The sequence below is a fragment of the Alligator sinensis genome, unplaced genomic scaffold (assembly GCF_000455745.1).
Source record: "Alligator sinensis unplaced genomic scaffold, ASM45574v1 scaffold184_1, whole genome shotgun sequence".
In the NCBI taxonomy this organism is placed as follows: Eukaryota; Metazoa; Chordata; order Crocodylia; family Alligatoridae; genus Alligator; species Alligator sinensis.
The window spans coordinates 29,237-48,186 of record NW_005842983.1 but is presented as its reverse complement, the minus strand read 5'-3'; the positions used below and the strand labels follow the sequence as shown (position 1 = coordinate 48,186).

Here is an 18,950-nt window from a genome sequence, read left to right as displayed (position 1 = left end):
CCGCCCCGCCCCGCGCGCCAGAGCGAACCTGGAGCCATTTTGCAGCGCGGCACGACGCGCACCGACTCGCGGCCGCGGTGAGAGCCTGGCCTGGCCCTTTCCACAAGGCTGGTGTCCCGCTGGGGCGCGGGGCGGGGGCACAGCCACTTCGGCACCCTACCCCAGGGGCGGGCAGAGATTTCGGGCGAGGGCCCTTGCTGAGGCTTGGCCGCCCTCGGGCCGCTTGGCAGGCAGCCCCAGGCAGATAAATAGTAATTTTCTACATGTTGTATGGCCAGACAGACTGGCCTGGCCGCATCGTGCCCACCCCTGCACTGACCCCTTCCCCCCTTGTGAAAACCTCCCTGGCGCGAGTCCTCGCATGAGGCCCCTTTCGGACAACGCCAGTCCCACGGGGGGGGGGCACGCGCGTGATGCCCCCCCCCAGCACCGTGCAGCGCGGTCTGCAACGCGACACTCGTCCCCTCTGCACGAGTGAAGCGCAGCCACGCCATTGCCGGGGTTGTGCCGTACGCTGACAACATTTTGGACTGTACTGCTAGGACACGTATGCAGAGACTAATAGACAAATGTGGCACTTTGGTTTCCCCCCCCCCTTTGTTTCAAGTTAGCTGCCTTTGGCATGTTCAGCCCAACCTTTTCTTTGCTGGCACCTTCAAACACGAACGTGAATATTTCTTCCGAAGTCTGCCTGGCTCCCGACGACACCACGGCACAGATCCCACCGCTCCCGGCCAGGGAGACGCGGGTGGGAGGAGGGTGGCAGGCAGACTGGCAGCAGGTCTCGAGTTTGCTGATCTCTCCAGACTCTACCCAATATTGATAGGTGGCTGGTTTTAATATTATAATTAATAATCTCTGATTGGCTTTATTTACGTGTCTTTGTTACACTGACGCACAAGGCTCTTCGGGTAAATCTGATATCTTTTATTAGACCAGCTCAAACAGGTGGAACAGTTTTTCTTAGCAAGCGTTCGGGTATCAGGCTGAGGAAGTGTCTGCGCGTGGTGCGCGCTCTTCCTGGGTGGAGTGTTTCCGTTTTGGAACGGGACAGAACCAGATCTCTGGCGGACTCGGAAGGTGTCGCTTAGTTGGGTTTGATATCCTTGGGAAAGACGGAGGGTTTCTGAGCTTTCCTTCCCCATTGTGGAGCGCTGGTCCTGTTTTTTCTTTACCTGACTTTATGGTCTTCTCTGACCGGCTGCTTTTGTTTTTTGCAAATTACATCCATATTTGAGCAGAAATATTCCCTATTATAGCTAAATAACCTCTACTACATTAGGTTACATCAGTGGCTGCTACAACTACTTTAAGACCTCAGTCCTGCTGCGGGGCGGTGCTGGTGTTCTCGGGCAGTGGCAGGCTCTGGTGACGGTGCAGCCACTCTCTTTCTGCTCCCTGTCCTCCAGGTAGGAGCGTGTCTTAGAAGCGGGGAGACGCTGTTAGAAACCCTCAGACAGCCACACGGAGCAGCAGCAGCTGTGCTTGCTTCTCCCTCATGTCCTCAGTGTATCCCAGTGCCCTCCCAGTGCTGCAGTAAGAGCTCAAGGGGAGGCAAGAGCAGGGCGGAGGCAGGGCCCATGGGAGGCTCGCACCTCCCCACAGGCCAGGGGCACCGGGGTCCACAGCACTTTTGTTCCGAAGCCAAAAGCAGATGGGGGAGACCCAGGTGCCCCCTTCCCAGCCCAGGGGCCACTCACTGGGGGAGTTCGGGTTTGGATCCGTGCATTGTTGTTGTGCTTCTGCTGTGCCTGTGGGGAAAAACGGGACAGCCTGTGGCGCTGGACACCCAGCCCAGAGCCAGCCTGTAGCAAGGTTTGGGTTCCAGGGGTGGCCATAGCACCCCTGGTGCTCATGCCTCTGGGCCTGGCGGGCAAGGGAGCGAGGAGGGCACCCTAGAGCTTGAGCATTGGGCGAATTGAAAGGGGCCCAGTTCTTCTAGCCTCCAGCAGGTTCCTCCTGGACTCCACTGACCTCAGTTCTGCCCTTAAGCCGAATGGGTACTCAGCCTATCTGTGCCCCAGGGCGCCTGTAGCTTCTCTCCCCCACCTCCCGTGCTCGAGTGGAGATGGGAGGTATGGCCAGGGCGTGAGGTCTGCCCCTGGTCTGGAAGGGGCCCCAGCCAGGGTCTGCCTGCAGTGGGTGGGGGGCGGGAGGGGGAAACAGCCTTGCCAGGCAGACCCTGCTGGGGTCCTCTGCAGGCCAGGGATGGGGTTTAAATCCCCCTCTCCCTCACTTCCCCCTTCCACTTCAGCCTGCTGGATGGGGCCTACCCATCCCTGCCTTTCCCCTTTAGCAGAGAGGAGAAAAACCTCTGAGGGCTTCTTTTCTCTCCCCCCGGCAGACCCCAGCTGGGGTCCGGACCCAGGTCCCCCCCCCTCCCCTTCTCAGCCAGCCGGAGCAGTGATGGTGCTCTGGCAGACACTGCTCCACTGGACTCGACAGGCAGCGCAGCACAGCGCAGGGCTTCAACACAGCCTGGGATGTTGGGGGACTGTGAGGGTTGTTGGCTGTAGCTGTGTTGGTCTAAGGGCACAGGCAGACCAGGTTCTTTGGGTACATGTGATATCTCTTATTAGACCAACTAAGCCGTTGGGAAAATTATTCTTTGCGGTGACCTTGGTGTCATTAGCACCACGCTCTAACCAGCTGAGCTAACCAGACACAGTTTCGAGTTGTGCCTAGTGTTAAACCGGGACTGTGAGGTTAGCTTGATCTGGGAAGTAGAGATGGGGAAGTGCTGCGCTCCTGTGGCTTACAGTGGGCACTACAGCCACTGAGCCCGGAGGGGGCGTGCTGCCCCCTGGTGCTGCTATAGCCAGGTGAAGATGGAGAACGGCCGTGGGGGGAGAGGAGCAGCCCCTGCCACAGGCTTATCCCTGCTGAGGGGTGGCAGGTGTGTAGAGTCTGGTGCTACATCCAACCAGGTTTATCTTAAAGGGGTTTCAGCCGTTTTAAATTCAGTTTAAGTGCAGCAAACTTCTGTTGCGTTACAGGTTTATTAGACCAATTTAGTAGCAAAAAAGTCTCTCTCTTAGCAAGCTTTTGGGTCCAAACACTGTTCATCAGGCTGAGGAGAATTCAAAGATTGCAAAAAATCTTCCAGGTAATAGAATACTTCATTTTGCACAGGGGATGGAGAGGTTGAAAGCTTATTCCCCTGGGTGACTCAGCCCTTTTGTGAGAGAGTTGCTCTCTGATATATTGGTTAGGCAGGCTTCATCACTAGAGGTGTCCAATGTTAGTCAGGGAGCAGAAAAAAATCCCTGTTTCACTGAAACTTTTGGAAGTGGATGGAACCAGATCTCTGGTGGACTCAGAAAGCATCACTTAGTTGGGTTTGATATCCTTGGGAAAGACGGAGGGTTTCTGACCTTTCCTTCCCCGTTGTGGAGTGCTGGTCCTGTCTCTTTTTTACCTGACTTCATGGTCTTCTCCAGCAGGCTGCTTTTGGTTTTGCAGATTGTCTCAGCATTTGAACAGAAATATCCCTATTATAGTTAAATAACATCTGATGCATTAGGCTACATCAATCGCTGCTACTATTGCTAAAAGATAAAGCTGCAATATAGTGTTTACAGATTATTTAATGCATAGCGTTCCCTTATCTCCTTTTAGGCCTTGTGCTTTCTTTAATTGTCTTCGATGGTTTCCAAGGTTCTTTGGGTAGATGTAATAATAGTTTTTATCAAATGAACTAAATAGTTGGAAAAATTGTTCTTTGCAAGCTTTCAGGCACAAACACCCTTCTTCAGGCATAGGGAGAGTCTGCTGGTGTTTTGTGTGCTCTCCTGTGTAGAATAGACGCCGATATGCAAGTCTGTGAAAATGCAAATGCTTGGCCGTGAGCAGAGAGGATGGGAAACAATAGGTGTGAGACAGGTGGAGGGGGGGGGGGTGTTGACCTGGTAAAATATAGAGACTTAACCTGGGGTGTCAGGTGTTGGGCAGGTTATTATGTGCCATAAATCCAATATCTATGTTTAGTCCATGATTTTTTGTATCCAGTACGTTGATTAAATGAAGTTCGTAGGCTCATCTATGAAAGGTGTTTTGCAAATTCCCTTTGAGGATTAGAACTGAGAGACCGGAGAGGGAGTGATTGTCTTGCAAGAAGTGTGCACCCACAGGTCATTGGTTATTCTTGTCTTTGGTAGATTTTTGCTGAGTGTTCATTTTGGTGCGCAGTTGTTGGTTCATTTCTCCAACACATTTTCCATCAGAGCATTTGGTACATGGGATGAGATGCATCACACATCTGGAGGTGCAAGTGTGAGATCTGGGAATACTGATGGTTTTGTTGTGGGGGTGGTGGAGATGTGTTGGCAGGTTTTACATTTCTTGTCCTGGCATGGTCTGGATCCATTCGGTATGTTTTGGGCCATAAGATGTTTGCTTCCGGTGATGAGGAAGAAAGGGAGGAAAGTAGATCCGGCAAATTACAGGCCCATCAGCCTGACCTCTATCCTGGGGAAGGTCTTGGCAAAAATTATCAAAAAGAGGCCATTCTTAACGGACTGGCTGATGGCAACATCCTGAGGGACAGCCAGCACAGGTTTGTTGTGGGTAGGTCTTGTTTGACCAGTCTCATTTCCTTTTACAACCAGGTGACCTATCAGCTGGAAAAGGGAGAAGAGATTGATGTCATATATCTCGACTTTAAAAAAAGCCTTCGATCTGGTATCCCACGATCACCTCTTGGCAAAACTGGCGAAGTGCGGCCTTGGGCCCACCACGATCCGCTGGCTGGGGAATTGGCTCTGTGGTAGGACTTGTCGTAGTGCCCTGTGACCAGTGGGGTCTCCCAAGGCTCTGTCCTAGGGCCTATATGATTTAACATCTTCATTAATGATGTAGACATTGGTGTCAGAAGCGGACTGGCCAAGTTTGCTGATGACGCCAAACTGTGAGGTAAAGCATCCACATCTGAGGACAGGAGGGTGATCCAGGCAGGTCTTGACAGGCTCAGGAAATGGGCAGATGAGAACCTGATGGTGTTTAACACTGAAAAATGCAAGGTTCTCCACCCTGGGAGGAAAAACCTGCAGCATGCTTACAGGCTCCGCAGGGCTACACTGGTTAGCACCATGGATGAAAGGGACTTGGGGGTCATGATTGACCACAAGATGAACATGAGCCTTCAATGTAATGCTGCTGCTAGTAAAGCAAGCAAAACGCTGGCTTGCATCCATAGATGCTTCTCAAGTAAATCCCAGGATGTCATTCTCCCCTTGTACTCGGCCTTGGTGAGGCCGCAGCTGGAGTACTGCGTCCAGTTTTGGGCTCCACAATTCAGAAAGGATGTGGAGAAGCTTGAGAGAGTCCAGAGAAGAGCCACGCGCATGATCAGAGGTCAGGAAAACAGATCTTACGAGGACAGGCTGGGAGCCATGGGACTCTTCAGCCTGGAAGAGCGCAGGCTCAGGTGTAATCTGGTGGCCATCTGAAAGTTTATCAGGGGTGCTCATCAGGATCTGGGGTTTGGCACATCTGTTCACCAGAGCGCCCCAAGGGATGACAAGGGTGAACGGTCACAAACTCCTCCATGACCGTTTCAGGCTGGACATAAGGAAGAACTTCTTTTCTGTCCGAGCCCCCAAGGTTTGGAATAGCCTGCCGCCTGCGGTGGTTCAAGTGCCTACATTGAACACCTTCAAGAGACATTTGGATGCTTATCTTGCTGGGATCCTGTGACCCCTGCTGACTTCCTGCCCCTGTGGCAGGGGGCTGGACTCGATGATCTTCTGAGGTCCCTTCCAGCCCTCGCGTCTATGAATGTATGAGGTTGGCGAGGTTTGTGCTTGTTTAAAGGCTAGGATGGGTGGTTCTGGGAAGATCTCTTTAGGAGTTGGGTCTTCTTCTAGTCTGGGTTGTAATTGTTTGAGGCTTTTCTGTACAGGTTCCAGGAAAAGATGGTACGTTATAACTAATGGTGTGCAACTTATGGGGATTTTCTTTTTGTAGTGCAGCAGTTTGTCATGTAGTATTTGGGTGGCTCTTTCAAAAGTGCAGTCTATATTTCTGGAGGAATGTCCTTGTTGGGTGAAAGCCCTTTTGAGATCTGCGAGGTGACAATCACGGGAGTTTTCCTTAGTGCAGATTTGGTGGTATTGGAGGGCTTGGCTGTATATTACAGTTATCTTGGTGTGTTTAGGGTGATTGCTGGTTCTGTGCAGATATGTATGTTGGTCCATGGATTTTTGTATATGGTGGTTTGTATTTCACCATTCTGGATAGTGATCCAAGTGTCTAAAAAGGAAATGTTGGTCCTGGAGTATTGTAGACGGAGTCTGTTGCAGGGTTGATGATTACTGAATTAGTGATAGAAATCAATCACACTGCAAGTTTTTGGTCCAGATGATCAAGAGGTAGGTCACTGATATATCTTAAGCATAGCATGGGTTTGATGGAGTGGTTCTTGAGGAATTATTTTTCCAGGTGGTTCATAAAAAAGTTGGCATATTGGGGGGCCATTTTAGTACCTGTAGCTGTGCCCATGGTCTGGACGAAGTGCTGGTTACTGGAAGTGAAGTTGTTGTGTGTGAGGATGAAGTGTATAAGTCCAGTAATATCTTGAGGGCTGTACTTGGAGCTGTCCCCCTGGGGTCCAAGATCTCAGTTCTGCGGGGAAGCAGGTGCTGATGCTTCCATGCAATGGCAGGGTCTGGTGACAGTGCAGCCGCGCTCTCTCTGCTCCCCATCCTCCAGGTAGAAGCATGTCCTAGAAATGGGGAGACGCTGTTAGAAACCTCCAGACAGCCACACGTAGCAGCAGCTCTGCTGGCCTCTCCCTGCCTGTCCCCAGTGCTGTCCCAGCGCTGCAGCGAGCGCCCCGGGGGAGGCACAGAGCAGGGCAGAGGCAGGGCCCATGGGAGGCTCACGCCTCCCCACAGACAGGGGCACCGGGATCTTTAGTGTACTTGTTCTGAAGCCAAAAGAAGATGGGGGCAGACCTGGGTGCCCCCTCCCCAGCCCAGCACTGCACTCACCAAGGCTGGTCCTTAGTTGAGGGAGTTTGGACCCACGTAGTTTTGTAATGCTCCTGCTGCGCCTGTGGGAGAAACAGGACTGCCCGTGGTGCTGGACACCCACCTTGGAGCCAGTCTGTAGCCAGAGCCGCATTAACCCTTTAGTGGGCCCCTGGCTGGTTGAGACCCCCCCGCAAACGCTGCTACCTGCAGGGAGTGGGGCTCCGAGCTGCAGCTAGGGTGTGGCCGCCATGGTGGCGAAGCCAATGGAGGGGAGGGGAGGGGAGGGGAGGGGAAGGAAAGAGAGGTGGATGAGGCCATTTGTGCTGCCATGGAGGGAAGGACCAGAGCCCTAGGCATGTGCCTAGTTTGCCTACACATTAATCCAGCCCTGCCTGTAGGAAGGTTTGGATTCCAGGGGCGGCCATAGCACTGCCGAGTGCCCACGCTACTCTTGCCCTGCTCGAGCTCTAGGGTGCCTTCCTCACCCACCAGGCACTGATGCATTTGGTTAACTGAAAGAGCCCCGGTTCTTCTAGATGCCAGCAGGTCCCCTCCCAGATCCTGCTGACCTCAGTTGTGCCCTTAAGCCAAATGTCCATATTCCAGGGCACCTGTAGCTTCTCCTGCCAGGCAGACCCTGACTGGGATCTTGTTCAGGCCAGGGAGGGGATTTAAACCCCTCTCCCCGACCTCAGCACGTCAGCTGGGCTGGGGCCTGGCCACATCTTCCACTTGAGCAGGGAAAAGCCTCAGAGCAGCTGCTTGCGACCCCCCAGGAAAACCTCAACTGGGGTCTGGGCCTGGGATTATCCCCTACCTCCTTCTCAGTCAACCAGAACAGTGACAGCTCTCCAGCTAGAGAGCAGAGGGGTGGGGGCAATGCTACCCCAGTGGAGCAGACAGCACAGCCCAGGGCTGCGAAGCATTCTGTGAGTTGACTTGACGCTGGAAGGGGTCTGGGACAGAAGGTCCATAAACCACTTTGACCTAAGTCAGTTTAGTCTGATGCTACATCCAGCCAGGTTTATCTTAAATTGGTTTCAGCCATTCAGGAAGTGGCTTAAGTGTGGCAAACTGCTGTTGTGTTACAGATTTGACCTGGTTTCCAATCATTTAAGTTGGCCTGTGTGCAGCTTCTGTCCCCAGCCCTGAGGGCTAATTACGTGGCACTGACCACCCCTTATACCTTGCCACTGCCTTGCCAATGCTACTGTGGTCGTTCCCCTGTCGGGGCCTTGCCCGCCACCCCTTTTCTTTTGCTGGGCCCTCCAGCCCTAGTGCGCTGTGCTGGAGCGAGCTTCTGGGCTCCAGGCCCTGTCTCTCCTCCCTGGGTCCTGAACCCCCCTGGCTCTGGTATCTGTCCTTCTCTTACACCCTTGGTCCTGTCCTTTCCCTGCTCTGGCTCTGTTGGTCTGGGTCCCTGGCCCTGTCTCCCCCCTGGCCTGGGCGCTGAGCCTCTGGTAGCTCTCTGCCTGGGCCTTGTGTCTGCCTGGCTGCGGGCACTGAGCCTCCTTGGGTGCTCTCTGCCCTTTCCCTCTACAGGCACCTCCCTAACCGGGCAGCAGTGTTTCTTTGCTGCTGTCCTTGGGGCTAGCCCCTGTTCAGCTCCCTGGGCTCTGTCTGCTGCCTCTTCTTTTGTTAAAGTTACAGGAGCCCAAGCTTCCTGTGCCCACCCCAGAGCCAGCCGCATCTCAGCACAGGGTGCTGGTGCTCTGTACAACCAGCCCCCAGTGCCCCGGCCCAGAGGTAGCAGGATCTCAGCCCCCTTATTACACCTGACCATAACCTACCCGTGCCACGTCAGATCCGAGCAGCTCCCACCCTTGATCTTGACAGAAGTTGTGACATGCTGAGTAGTTTAGTTCAGTTCTGCTGAAGAAGACAGTTTCTGCAGTGCTGTTTGCTTTGGGAGAAAGCAGAGCTGGAAGGGGGTATAACAGGGTCACCCCGTCGAACGGAGATAACTGGGCTCCCAGCTCACCTGCACCAGCCCACCAGTCCCCATTTGTAACATGGCGGGGCTTCAGGGGTGGCTGTGACACCCCCTGGTGGTACTGTGACTATGCCCTCCTCTGTTCCTAGGACACCTTTCTGTCTTGCCTACCACGCCTGCCTTGATGGTAATGTAAATAAATGTGGGTGGCTGCCCGCAGACCTTTGCTAAGCCTCGGTCACAGTGGTCCCAGGCCCCTGGCTGGGCCTTTGTAGTCGGCTGTGCCCAGCAGGTCACCCAAAGCCTTAAGTGCTAATTGCATGGCCTACCAAATCCTCCCCTTTACCATGCCCTATGCCACGTGGGTATTACCGGTACGTTGTCCCTCTGTTGGGATTTTGGGCTCCTTGGCCTCTGCCCCTTTAATCTCCTTCTAGCCTGGGCCCACTGAAAATTGGACCTGGCTTCAAGGCACTGGCTTCATCTGTCCTGTCCAGTCACCAGCTCCTTAGCCCCGGTCTGCTGGCCCCTGGCCCCTCTGTGGCTGTGCCCCTGGGCACCACCTCTCCTTGTAGCCTCATCCCAAACCACCCGTAGAAGCAGTAACATAACGTAAGCCCCTGGGCTATAACAAACAAAACAATAGAAGCAGCCCTCTGCCCCTTTCAGAGGGCAAATCTCCTATTCTTGGGCCAGCATTCCTCCCAGCCTGGCTCCTTGTGAGCTTCTCCAGCCTAAGTCTCCCTGCCAGCAGCAAAGCAATCTGACCAGTGTCCCCGAACCAGGGAGCAGGCCTAGAGGCTCTCAAGCCCCAGGTTTGTATGCACCTGGGGCCCTGCCTACCTTTGGTCAGCTGACTGTCTTGTGGTGCCTGCTAAGTGCCCAGTAGCCGGTTGTCTTAGCCACCCACTGCCCTGCAGTGCTCCCTGGCTTGGCTACTTCTCTTAAGTAACGGAGAGCCCAGCTGTCTGCTGTGCCATTCCTCTCCCAGAGCTGTGGGAGAACCCAGATGTCCTGGCTTCCAGCTCCACCCCCCCCCTCCCCATTACTTTTGGGGACTGGAGAAAGGCACCAAAGTGGTGGTGTTCTGCTGCGGTGTCCCATGCAGCGATGGTATCCCACACAGCCCCAGAAGCAGTGCCAGTAATACTAAAGTGATGATAACTGGGAGGGGAAGTGGGTGTCAGAAGAGGCAGCAAGTGTAGCACAAGTAGCTAATGTCCTTGCAGGGCTGATCCCAGCAAGGACATTAGCGCAGCCCAGTTTCCATCCCCAGCCTGGGCTGCAGTCAGTGCCCAGCACAGCAGGAAGGGGAACGGGGGGGGGCACCCAGTAGAGGCCTGGGAGAGTCCCAGGCAGAGCCCAGCACCATGATGCCCTGGTCACCCCGTACCAATAATGCACAATGCTTTTGGATGTCTGCAGAAGATCTGTCCCTGGCTTTGGGTCCTGGAGTTGTTGCATCCTGGGACCTCTGAGAGAGAAAGTCGCAGGATGAGTGCTCCCTGCACAGACCTAGCCAGAAAGCCCAGGTGTCCGGGCTCCCAGCCCCCTGCTCTCGCCCCCAAGGCCAGGAGAGAGCCCAGGCATTCAGGCCCCCAAACCCTCCTTCCTCCCTGAAGTCCCGCACTCACCAGTGACGTCGCTATCACTCGGGCCCCTCTCCAGCATGGGCAGGGCGGTCTCCTGCCTGGGTGACTCCACTTTGCGTCTCTCCTGCAGCACGGGGGAGATGGGGGTGCTGCAGCCCTGCCTCCCCGCCCCAGCGCAGGGAGAGCCAGGCTGTCCCGGCTGCTGCTGCCGCCCAGCCCCGAGAAACCAGGTGCCTGGGCTCCTAGCTGCGCCGTGCTCCAGCCGCCGGGCCAATCCCTCCTCCCCTCCCCTCCCCTCCCCTCCCCTCCGCACGGAGCCGGGTGTACAGCACCCACTTCCTGTGGAGAAAACCTAGGGGCCCCGGCTCCCCGGGGAGACCCCCTCCCAGCCCGGGGGTCTCCAGGGTCCTCTCCAGGGTCCTCTCCATCCGTGTCTGGGGCGTCCCGGGCACCAGATCGGGGGGGTCGCAAGGAGCTCCTGCACCCGCCTTTCGGGGGCAACTCGGGGCCCGCCAACACCCGCTTCCCAACCGGGGTGCTGATACGTGCGGTGCGGCGCGGCTCGATGCAGAGCCGGTTCTGGCCCTGCTCCTCCTTGCGGGTCCTGCGCTACTGCACGCGTGCGCCGGAAGGCAGGTTGTGTCAGGTGGGGGCAGGGGCACCCTCGAGCGGGAGAGGTCTGGGCGCATTTTGGAGCGGGGTGAAGGGCGGCATTTGGGGCACGGAGGGTATTTCTGGGGTGCAGCACGTGGGGTGGGGGGTGTTGGAGCAAGAAGGGGGCGTTGGGGCACACGGGGTCCCGGGGAAAGGATCGGGCATGTCCGGGTTGCCGACAAGCCCTGTCGTGTGCTGGGCGCCCGCCCGCTCGCCCTCCAGCCTGGTTTCTGCAACTGCGACCCACAGTTTGGGAACCGCGGTGTTGTCGAAAAACCTCAAATAAGCCACCTGCAAATAAAAAAAGGCCCCAAACCCACAACCTGCCACTCTAAAAATGAAGCTGAGTTTTAAAAAGCCAGCCCTGTTCCCGCCGCTTGTAAAAGAATTATACAGTAATTAATGTATAATTATGCAATGATAATAATCATACTAAGTGACCTTTGGGTTGCTGCCAGCACTTTCCCATGCCTGTCTGCTTCAAAATGACATGCTTCAACTTGGAGGACCCAGTTCCCAGTTGCTCACTGGCCAGTTATAGTCACCAATTTCGTATTTAAGACCTGGCAGCGCTGACGCCACCTTTGCAGACCCTCAGTGTCCATCAGCAGCAGCTCGGTGGGGAGGGGGCTGCGTGCCCACCGCACCCACGACCGGCTTGGATGGCCCAGCCCTGGTGTCTTTGCGGTGCTGCGGGCCCAAGGTGGCCGCCTGCGGCATGGTGCTCAGCACCTGGGGTGTTGTCATGCGACCTGGGATTGGGGCGGGGCTGGGGGAGCTGGGATTCAGGAGTAGCAAAGGTTTTCGTGAAATCATGTGACGAGTTGGAAGGTCTTGCAGGTCTCTGTGGATGGGAAGGTCTGGATTACTATTGATACGCGTTATTTCTCCGTATGTTGCTGCATCCCGTCGAATAGAGGGAGGTGTAATGTTTGAAATTACTGGTAGCCACTGCGCTGGAGTTGGTAGCAGCGTTCCAGAGAGAGTCCTCATTACTGAGTGGTGTTGTGTGTTGGGGAGCTTGGTACGTCTACTTGAGGTCCAGATGGGTGCGTAGTACTCGGCTGTTGAGAAGACCAGGGTTATGGCAGAAGTGCGGAGCACAGAGGTTTTTGCATCCAGCGTGTACTGGCAAGCTTTTGGATGATGTCCACTTGTGCCTTTGTTTTCATTGCAGTCTTTCGGAGGTCATAACTGTAGGTTAGAGAGCGATCAAGAGTTGCCCCGAGGTAGGTAGGAGCTGGGTCTCCACAAAAGGTGATGTTGAGGGTATGTGCCTTGCAATGGTAAAGATGAAATGCAGAGATGATGGACCTGGTTGGATTTGGTCGTAGTCTCCACTTATGGAAGTATTCAGCCATTACTGATAAATCAGAGTCCAGTGTGGCTTCAGTATCCTGAAAAAACTTTGCTTGCGTGGTCAAAGCAATGCTGTTGGTGTAGATAACTTTCTGCTGTGATGTGTATGGCATATCACTTATGTAGATGGTAAAAAGTGTTGGTGCCAGAACAGTACCCTGTGGGAAGCCATTGTTGAGTATTCTTGGAGCGCTGACTGATCTTGTAGCTACACCTTCATCCTTCTGTTGCTCATCAAAGTCCACAGCAGCCAGAGTAATTTGGCATGTGGCAGCAGCAGGGACAGTTTGAGCATCAGGCTGTGTTTCCACACAGGGTCATAGGCTGAGGAAAGATCTATGAAGGCAGCCCTGGTCTTGAGCTTGTGGTGAAAACCAGCCTCGATGTTTGTAGTGATGGCAAGAACTTGTTCACAGCCGCTATGATGGGGTCTAAAGCCAGCCTGTTCTTGCGGGAGGAATAGGTTGATGATAGGGCTGGTTCTTACAAAGATGCACTGCTCCTATAAGGAGCTTATAGGTTGAGCAGAGCAAAGAGAGGGGCCCATAGCTCCCAGGGTCATGTACTGGCTTTCCTGGTTTTGGCAGGGCTAGCACCGCTGCCTCACATTGGCTTTGTGGAATATGGCTGTTCTCCATCGCAGTTGAAAAGAGCCAGAAGCCATTGTTTTGCCATTGGGCCAAGATGGAGGAGGAATTCTGGTGGAATACGATTTTTCCCAGCAGTTTTGCCCTTTGTGGGTGCTAAGCCAGCATCCAGGTCTGCAAGAGTGACATGGTCTGACAGTTGAGAGGACTCTGGACAATTAGTCATCGTCTCTCACTATTTTTCTTAACTTCCTGTTTGTGTTGTTTTTCAAGGGATCTCTTTGAGTTGGCCATCAATTTGGCAGTGACAGTATTTGGGCTGACTCTGGGTTAGCTAGGTTTGCTGCTCCAGGTCTGCGGATTCCACGCAGTCCAGCCAGCTTTGTTGTCTGCAGATATTAAAGATTCAAGTAGTGCTGTGGCTGGTGCTGGGTCTGCAGTTGTTGATATTGTTGGAAAAGGGCTCCAACAGGGGATGTATCGCTCTCTGAAACATTGAGGGATGTTCTTCTTAGCTGCAGCAACAAGCAGGGCCACGAAACAATTATACTGTTTTGGCATCAGGGAGATGCAGTAGATAGTTTTCTCCATGACAGGGGTTTCAACCCCTTGTGGCTGGTAACCAGCCTATGTTGGCTGTGGGAAGTCTGATAGGACAGTTTGGGACAGGAGTATAGAGACACCTTTGCTACCTGACAAGACAAGGGTGAGGTCAGGATTGTATTCCCTCCCCCATCTTGCTGATTGAAAAGTTGCACAGTGTTTGGCCTCATACACAAGGTGAACATCCCAGGCTGACATCCAATCTTTCAGGGCTTCCCCACTGGTGTCATTTCCATTTTAGCCCCATTCAGTATGGTGACTGTTAAAGTCTCCCTTATATATAGTTGGATGTTGGGGGCAGAGCTAGATTAGGCCATTCTGCATTGTGGGGGTTTGTAGATATTGCTAACGGTCAGCTTACCAATCTTGACAGCTGCTGTAGCGGTGCCTCTGTGATACAGCTGGTAACGTCATCTTTCATGCAGCGCTCCAGGCCATATTTTACATGGTGTAGGGTGTGGCAGGCTTAGAGCCATAGCTCTTATAGCGGCATGCTTGCTTGTTGTTACAACCTGCATTTCCTGTTGTGTGAGACCATCAGCGTCATTGGTTCTCAGCATCTTTCCTAAGTAGTCACACTTAGCCTGTGACAGACCTTTAACATTCAATTGATAAATCCGTGTTCCAGGGACTAATCGTGGTGCTTGGTCTTGAAAGGGATTGTTGTAATCACTTCGATATTGAGTTATGCTCCATTGACTGGGAGGCCAATTAAAGGCACTTGGTCGCTATTTTGGTGACATTAGTTGCAGACTCAGGAGTTCAAAAAGTAAGCAGACCGCTTAAGAGGGCGGGTCGCAAGAAGGCTGTCACCATCCGTTTGGGACTGGTGGAGATGCGTTGGCAGGTTTTACATCTCTTGTGGTGGTCTGAATCCATTCAGTGTGCTTTGGGCCATAGAAAGTTTGGTTCTGGTGAGGAGGTTGGCGAGATTCAGTGCTTGTTTAAAGGCTAGGATGGGTGGCTCTGGGAAGATCTCTTTAAGAGTTGGGTCGTCTTCTAGTCTGGGTTGCAGCTGTTTGAGGATTTTCCAGATTGGTTCCAGGGAAGGATGCTACGTCATAGCTAACTGTGTACGATTCGTCGGGGGGTTTCTTTTTGTACTGCAGTCATTCTTCACGTGGTATCCGGATGGCTCTTTCAAAAGTGTGATCTATCTTTCTGGAGGGGTGTCCTTGTTGCGATCTGTGAGGTGACAATCACGGGTGTTCTCCTTGGTGCAAGTTTGGTGATATCAGAGGGCTTGGCTGTGATATCAGCTTTCTTGGTGTGTTTCGGGTGATTGCTGGTTCTGTGCAGATATGTATGTTGGTCTGTGGGTTTCTTGTATACCATCGTTTGTATTTCACCATTCTGGATAAAAATCATTGTATCTAAAAAGGAAATGTTTGTGCTGGAGTATTGAAGAGAGAATCTGATGGAGGGGTGATGATTGTTGAATATCTGATGGGAATCAATCAGAGTTCCAGGGTTTTGGTCCAAATGATGATGATGTCATCTAGATATTTCAGGTATAGCATGGGTTTCATGGGGCAGTTCTTGAGGAATTTTTCTTCCAGATGGGCCATAAAAAGGCTAGCATCTTGTGGGGCCCTTTTGGTGCCTGTAGCTGTGCCCATGGTCTGAAGGAAGTGTTGGTTGTTGAAAGTGAAGTTGTGTGTGAGGATGAAGTGTGGAAGTCCAGTAATATCCTGAGGGCTATACTTGGAGCTGTAATATTCCTCTCGTAGATATGTGAGGCAGGCTTGGGTGCCATCCAGTGTGGGATGCTGGTATATAAGCTAGTAACGTCCATGGTGGCTAGGAGGGTGGTGTGTGTGTTAAAGTTTTTGTAGAAAGTTTGTTGTGTCTTGGAAAAAACTCGGTCTCAGGTTTTAGGATGGATTCGATGAATCCTGAGGTTTCCTCTGTTCGGGTTCCATGGTTGGATACGAGAGGTCTGCTGGCGTTCCCTTGTGTGTGGGTTTTAGGGAAGTGTAGAGTCCCTGGGTTGGGTCGTGGGGGATCGAGTTCTGTAGTTTCTCTTGTAGTTCAGATAGAAATGATGTGATGGTGGTTTTGAGTTTTAAGGTGAAAAGGGAAGTGGGATTTTTGTTTAGTTCAGTGGTCTCCAACCTTTTAAAGTAGGAGATCACCTTTGGCATTTAAAAGCAACCCAAGATCTACCACACAACGTTCCCGACCTGCCCCCACCCCCCACACCCAGCAGGTAAGTCTGTGGGGCGGGGAAGGGGGGGCAGATCAAAGCAGAGGGAGAAAAAATTATTTGGGGGCCGCCTCCCCAGCACGTAAGTCTGTGGGGGAGGGGGGAGTGGGGTAGATCAAGGTCCCAGCTCCAGCCCCACTTCTGCCCTCACCCTGGGGACCTCGATCTGGCCCCTGCCCCCTTCCCTCCCCCATGGACTGACCTGCTGGGCTGGGGGTGGGGCACGTACGTGCATGCACCCGGGCACTCAGCCCTGCACCCCAGCCTCGGATCAACTCCACAAGAGGCTCCGAGATCTACCAGTGGATCGAGATCCACTGGTTGGTGATCACTGCTCTAGCTCTTCATCCTACATGGTGGCAGAGAGTTGTGTGTTGGTTTCTTTGATGTAGTCTTTGTGGTTAACAGTAACTATCGCTCCTCCTTTATCTGCTGGTTTTATGACTATTCGGTGGTCGGATCTTAGAGCTTCTACGGCCCCTCTCTCCGAGAGGGAGCGGTTGCTGTGGTGCCGTGTGCTGGTTATTTCATTGTTTGTTCTGTCTCTGAAGCCGTCAATGTAGCCATTGGGGTTTGGTTTTTGTCTACTGTGAAGTGTCCACTCTGATGTGTTTTTTGGAGTTTTTGGTGTTAACCTTTTCCTTGATGTTGTGACAGGATGAAGTGTTGTTGAAAGTGGATTCACTTTGGTTGTGGAAATATTCCTTGAGTTGGAGGCATTGGAAAAATTCTTCTAGTTCTCCACATTGTAGTATCTCATGAAGGTGTTTATCTGGGCAGAAATGAAGGCCTGTAGGAGAGGACAGATTTATCAGCTTTGCTAAGTGCGTGCATGCAGAGATGGATAATATTTGAGGCTTGACTGGTTCCTTCAGTTCCATCAGCTCTGAGGTTGGAGTGTCACACGTTGTTGGTGGCGTTTCTCTGAGGGTTGTTTAGTGGCTGGGAAAGTTGTTCCTGGAGTAATTGCTTCAATTTCTTCTTTTTACATTGGATGGATGTTGTAAAAAGTCTTTGGAAGTCTCTTTGTAAATGTTGTATGATGTCTGGGAAGATATCCGGATTGATCTCTTTTAACTTGTTACAGCCTGTGTTGGTTTCCTCCTTAAGTTGATCTCTTTTGGAGTAGGTGAAGTGAAGGAGATGATTTCTATGTTTTTCTGAAGTTCTCCTGCGTAGCAATGAAGTGTATTTGGGGTTGTGTGTAGTAGTCAGAGGATTGTAGATATTCAGTCCTCTGGGAATGATGTTGTGTTTCTTGCATAGCCTTAGAAAATGTTTGGCTTCTTTCTTCTTCATGTTGTGAAGTTTCTATTTCAAATGGCAAAATTCAATATCTTCTATGTTTCAGGGGTGTTGGTCTAAGGACACAGGCAGAGAAGGCTCTTTGCATAAATGTGATATCTTTTATTAGACCAACTGAATAGTTGGAAAAATTGTTCTTTGCAAGCTTTTGGGTACAAACACCCTCCTTCAGGCAGAGGAAGAGTCTGCTGGTGTTATTGTGTTCTCCATGGTGGAAGAGAAGCCAACATGCAAAATACAGGTCTGTGAAAATCCAAATGTGTGGCAGTGAGAATCAAAGGCTATGGGAGATGATAGGTGTGAGATTCTAGCAAGACTTTTGATATGTTCTCCCACAACATTCATGCAAGCAAGCTAAGAAAGTCCCAGCTGGATGAATGGATTGTAAGGTGGATAAAAAACTGGCTGGAGCATTGGGCTCAGAGGGTAGTAATCAATAGCTTGATGTCTAGTTGACAGCCGGTATCAAGTGGAGTGCTTTAGGGGTCGGTCTTGGAGATGGTTTTGTTCAATATCTTCATCAACGACCTGGAAGATGGCATAGAGTACACCCTCTGCAAGTTTGTGGATGACACCAAGCTGGGAGGAGTAGTAGATGTGTTGGAAGGTAGGGCTGGGATTCAGAGAGACCGTGACACATTGGAAGATGGGGCCAAAATAAATCTCATGAAGTTCAAAAAGGACAAATGCAAAGTCCTGCACTTGGGATGGAGCAGTCCAATGCACCAGCACAGGCTGGTGGCTGACTGCTGGGCAGTAGCTCTGCAGAAAAGGATCTAGGGGGGTGACAGGGCACAAGAAGCTGAGTATGGCCAGCAGTGTGCCCTTGTTGCCAAGAAGGCTAACAGCATCTTGGGCTACATTGGTAGGAGCATTGCCAGCAGATGGAGGGCAGCGTGCAGTGATTCTTTTCCTCTATTCAGCACTGGGGAGGCCACATCTGGAGTCATTTTGGGCCCCCCACTACAGAAAGGATGTGGACACATTGGAAAGGCAATGAAAATGGTTGAGGGGCTGGGGGACATGGCTTGTGAAGAAAGACTGAGGGAACTGGGCTGATTCAGTCTGCAGAAGGGACGACTGAGGCTGAGATTTGATAGCTGCCTTCAACTCCCTGCAGGGGGGTTGCAAAGAGGAAGGATCTGGCCTGTTCTCAGTGGTGGCAGATGACAGAAGAAGGAGCAATGGGCTCAGGCTGCAGCAGCAAGGGAAGTTGGAGTTGGATATGAGGAAGAACTTTCTTTTCAGAAGGGTGGTAAAGCACGGGAACAGGTTATCCAGAGAGGTGGTGGAGTCTCCATCCTTGGAGAAGTTGAAGACCCAGGTAGACAAAGCCTTGGCTGGGATGGAGTAGTTGGGGCTGGTCCTACTTTGAGTAGGGGGTTGGACTAGATGTGACCCGCTGAGGTCGTTCCAACCCTCATTGTCTAGGATTCTATGAATTGCAAGGAAATATTTACTATGCTGATTAATTAAGAAAAAATCTTCCCCCACCCCACAGATCCTGCTGAGATTCTTCTTCAGCGTGCTCATCGAGGACATGCCATTTTCTGAGGAAGAGTTTGATGAGTAAGAACTGGGGGGTGGGGGTCCTGATCCAGGCCTGGTCCTGGGGGGTGGGAATGGGGCCAAGGGGGTTTTCTTCCCCAAAGGGGCTGGTGCTGGGTTGGGTGGCTGGGGGGGAAGGAGTCTTTTTTGGGGGGGATCCCCAGCTGGGGTGGCAGGGTTCTCCTCCAGGGG

At 52.5% G+C, this 18,950-nt stretch overlaps 1 long non-coding RNA gene across 1 annotated transcript in view; it reads left to right on the top strand.

Annotated features, from left to right (window-relative positions):
* LOC102379801 overlaps positions 1 to 18,950 on the top strand; it is a 21,070-nt gene continuing 2,120 nt past the window's right edge. The window contains exons 1-2 of the long non-coding RNA XR_003091983.1: positions 1 to 77; positions 18,712 to 18,779. This is a non-coding gene — a long non-coding RNA (uncharacterized LOC102379801). The remainder of the gene's footprint in view (positions 78 to 18,711; positions 18,780 to 18,950) is intronic.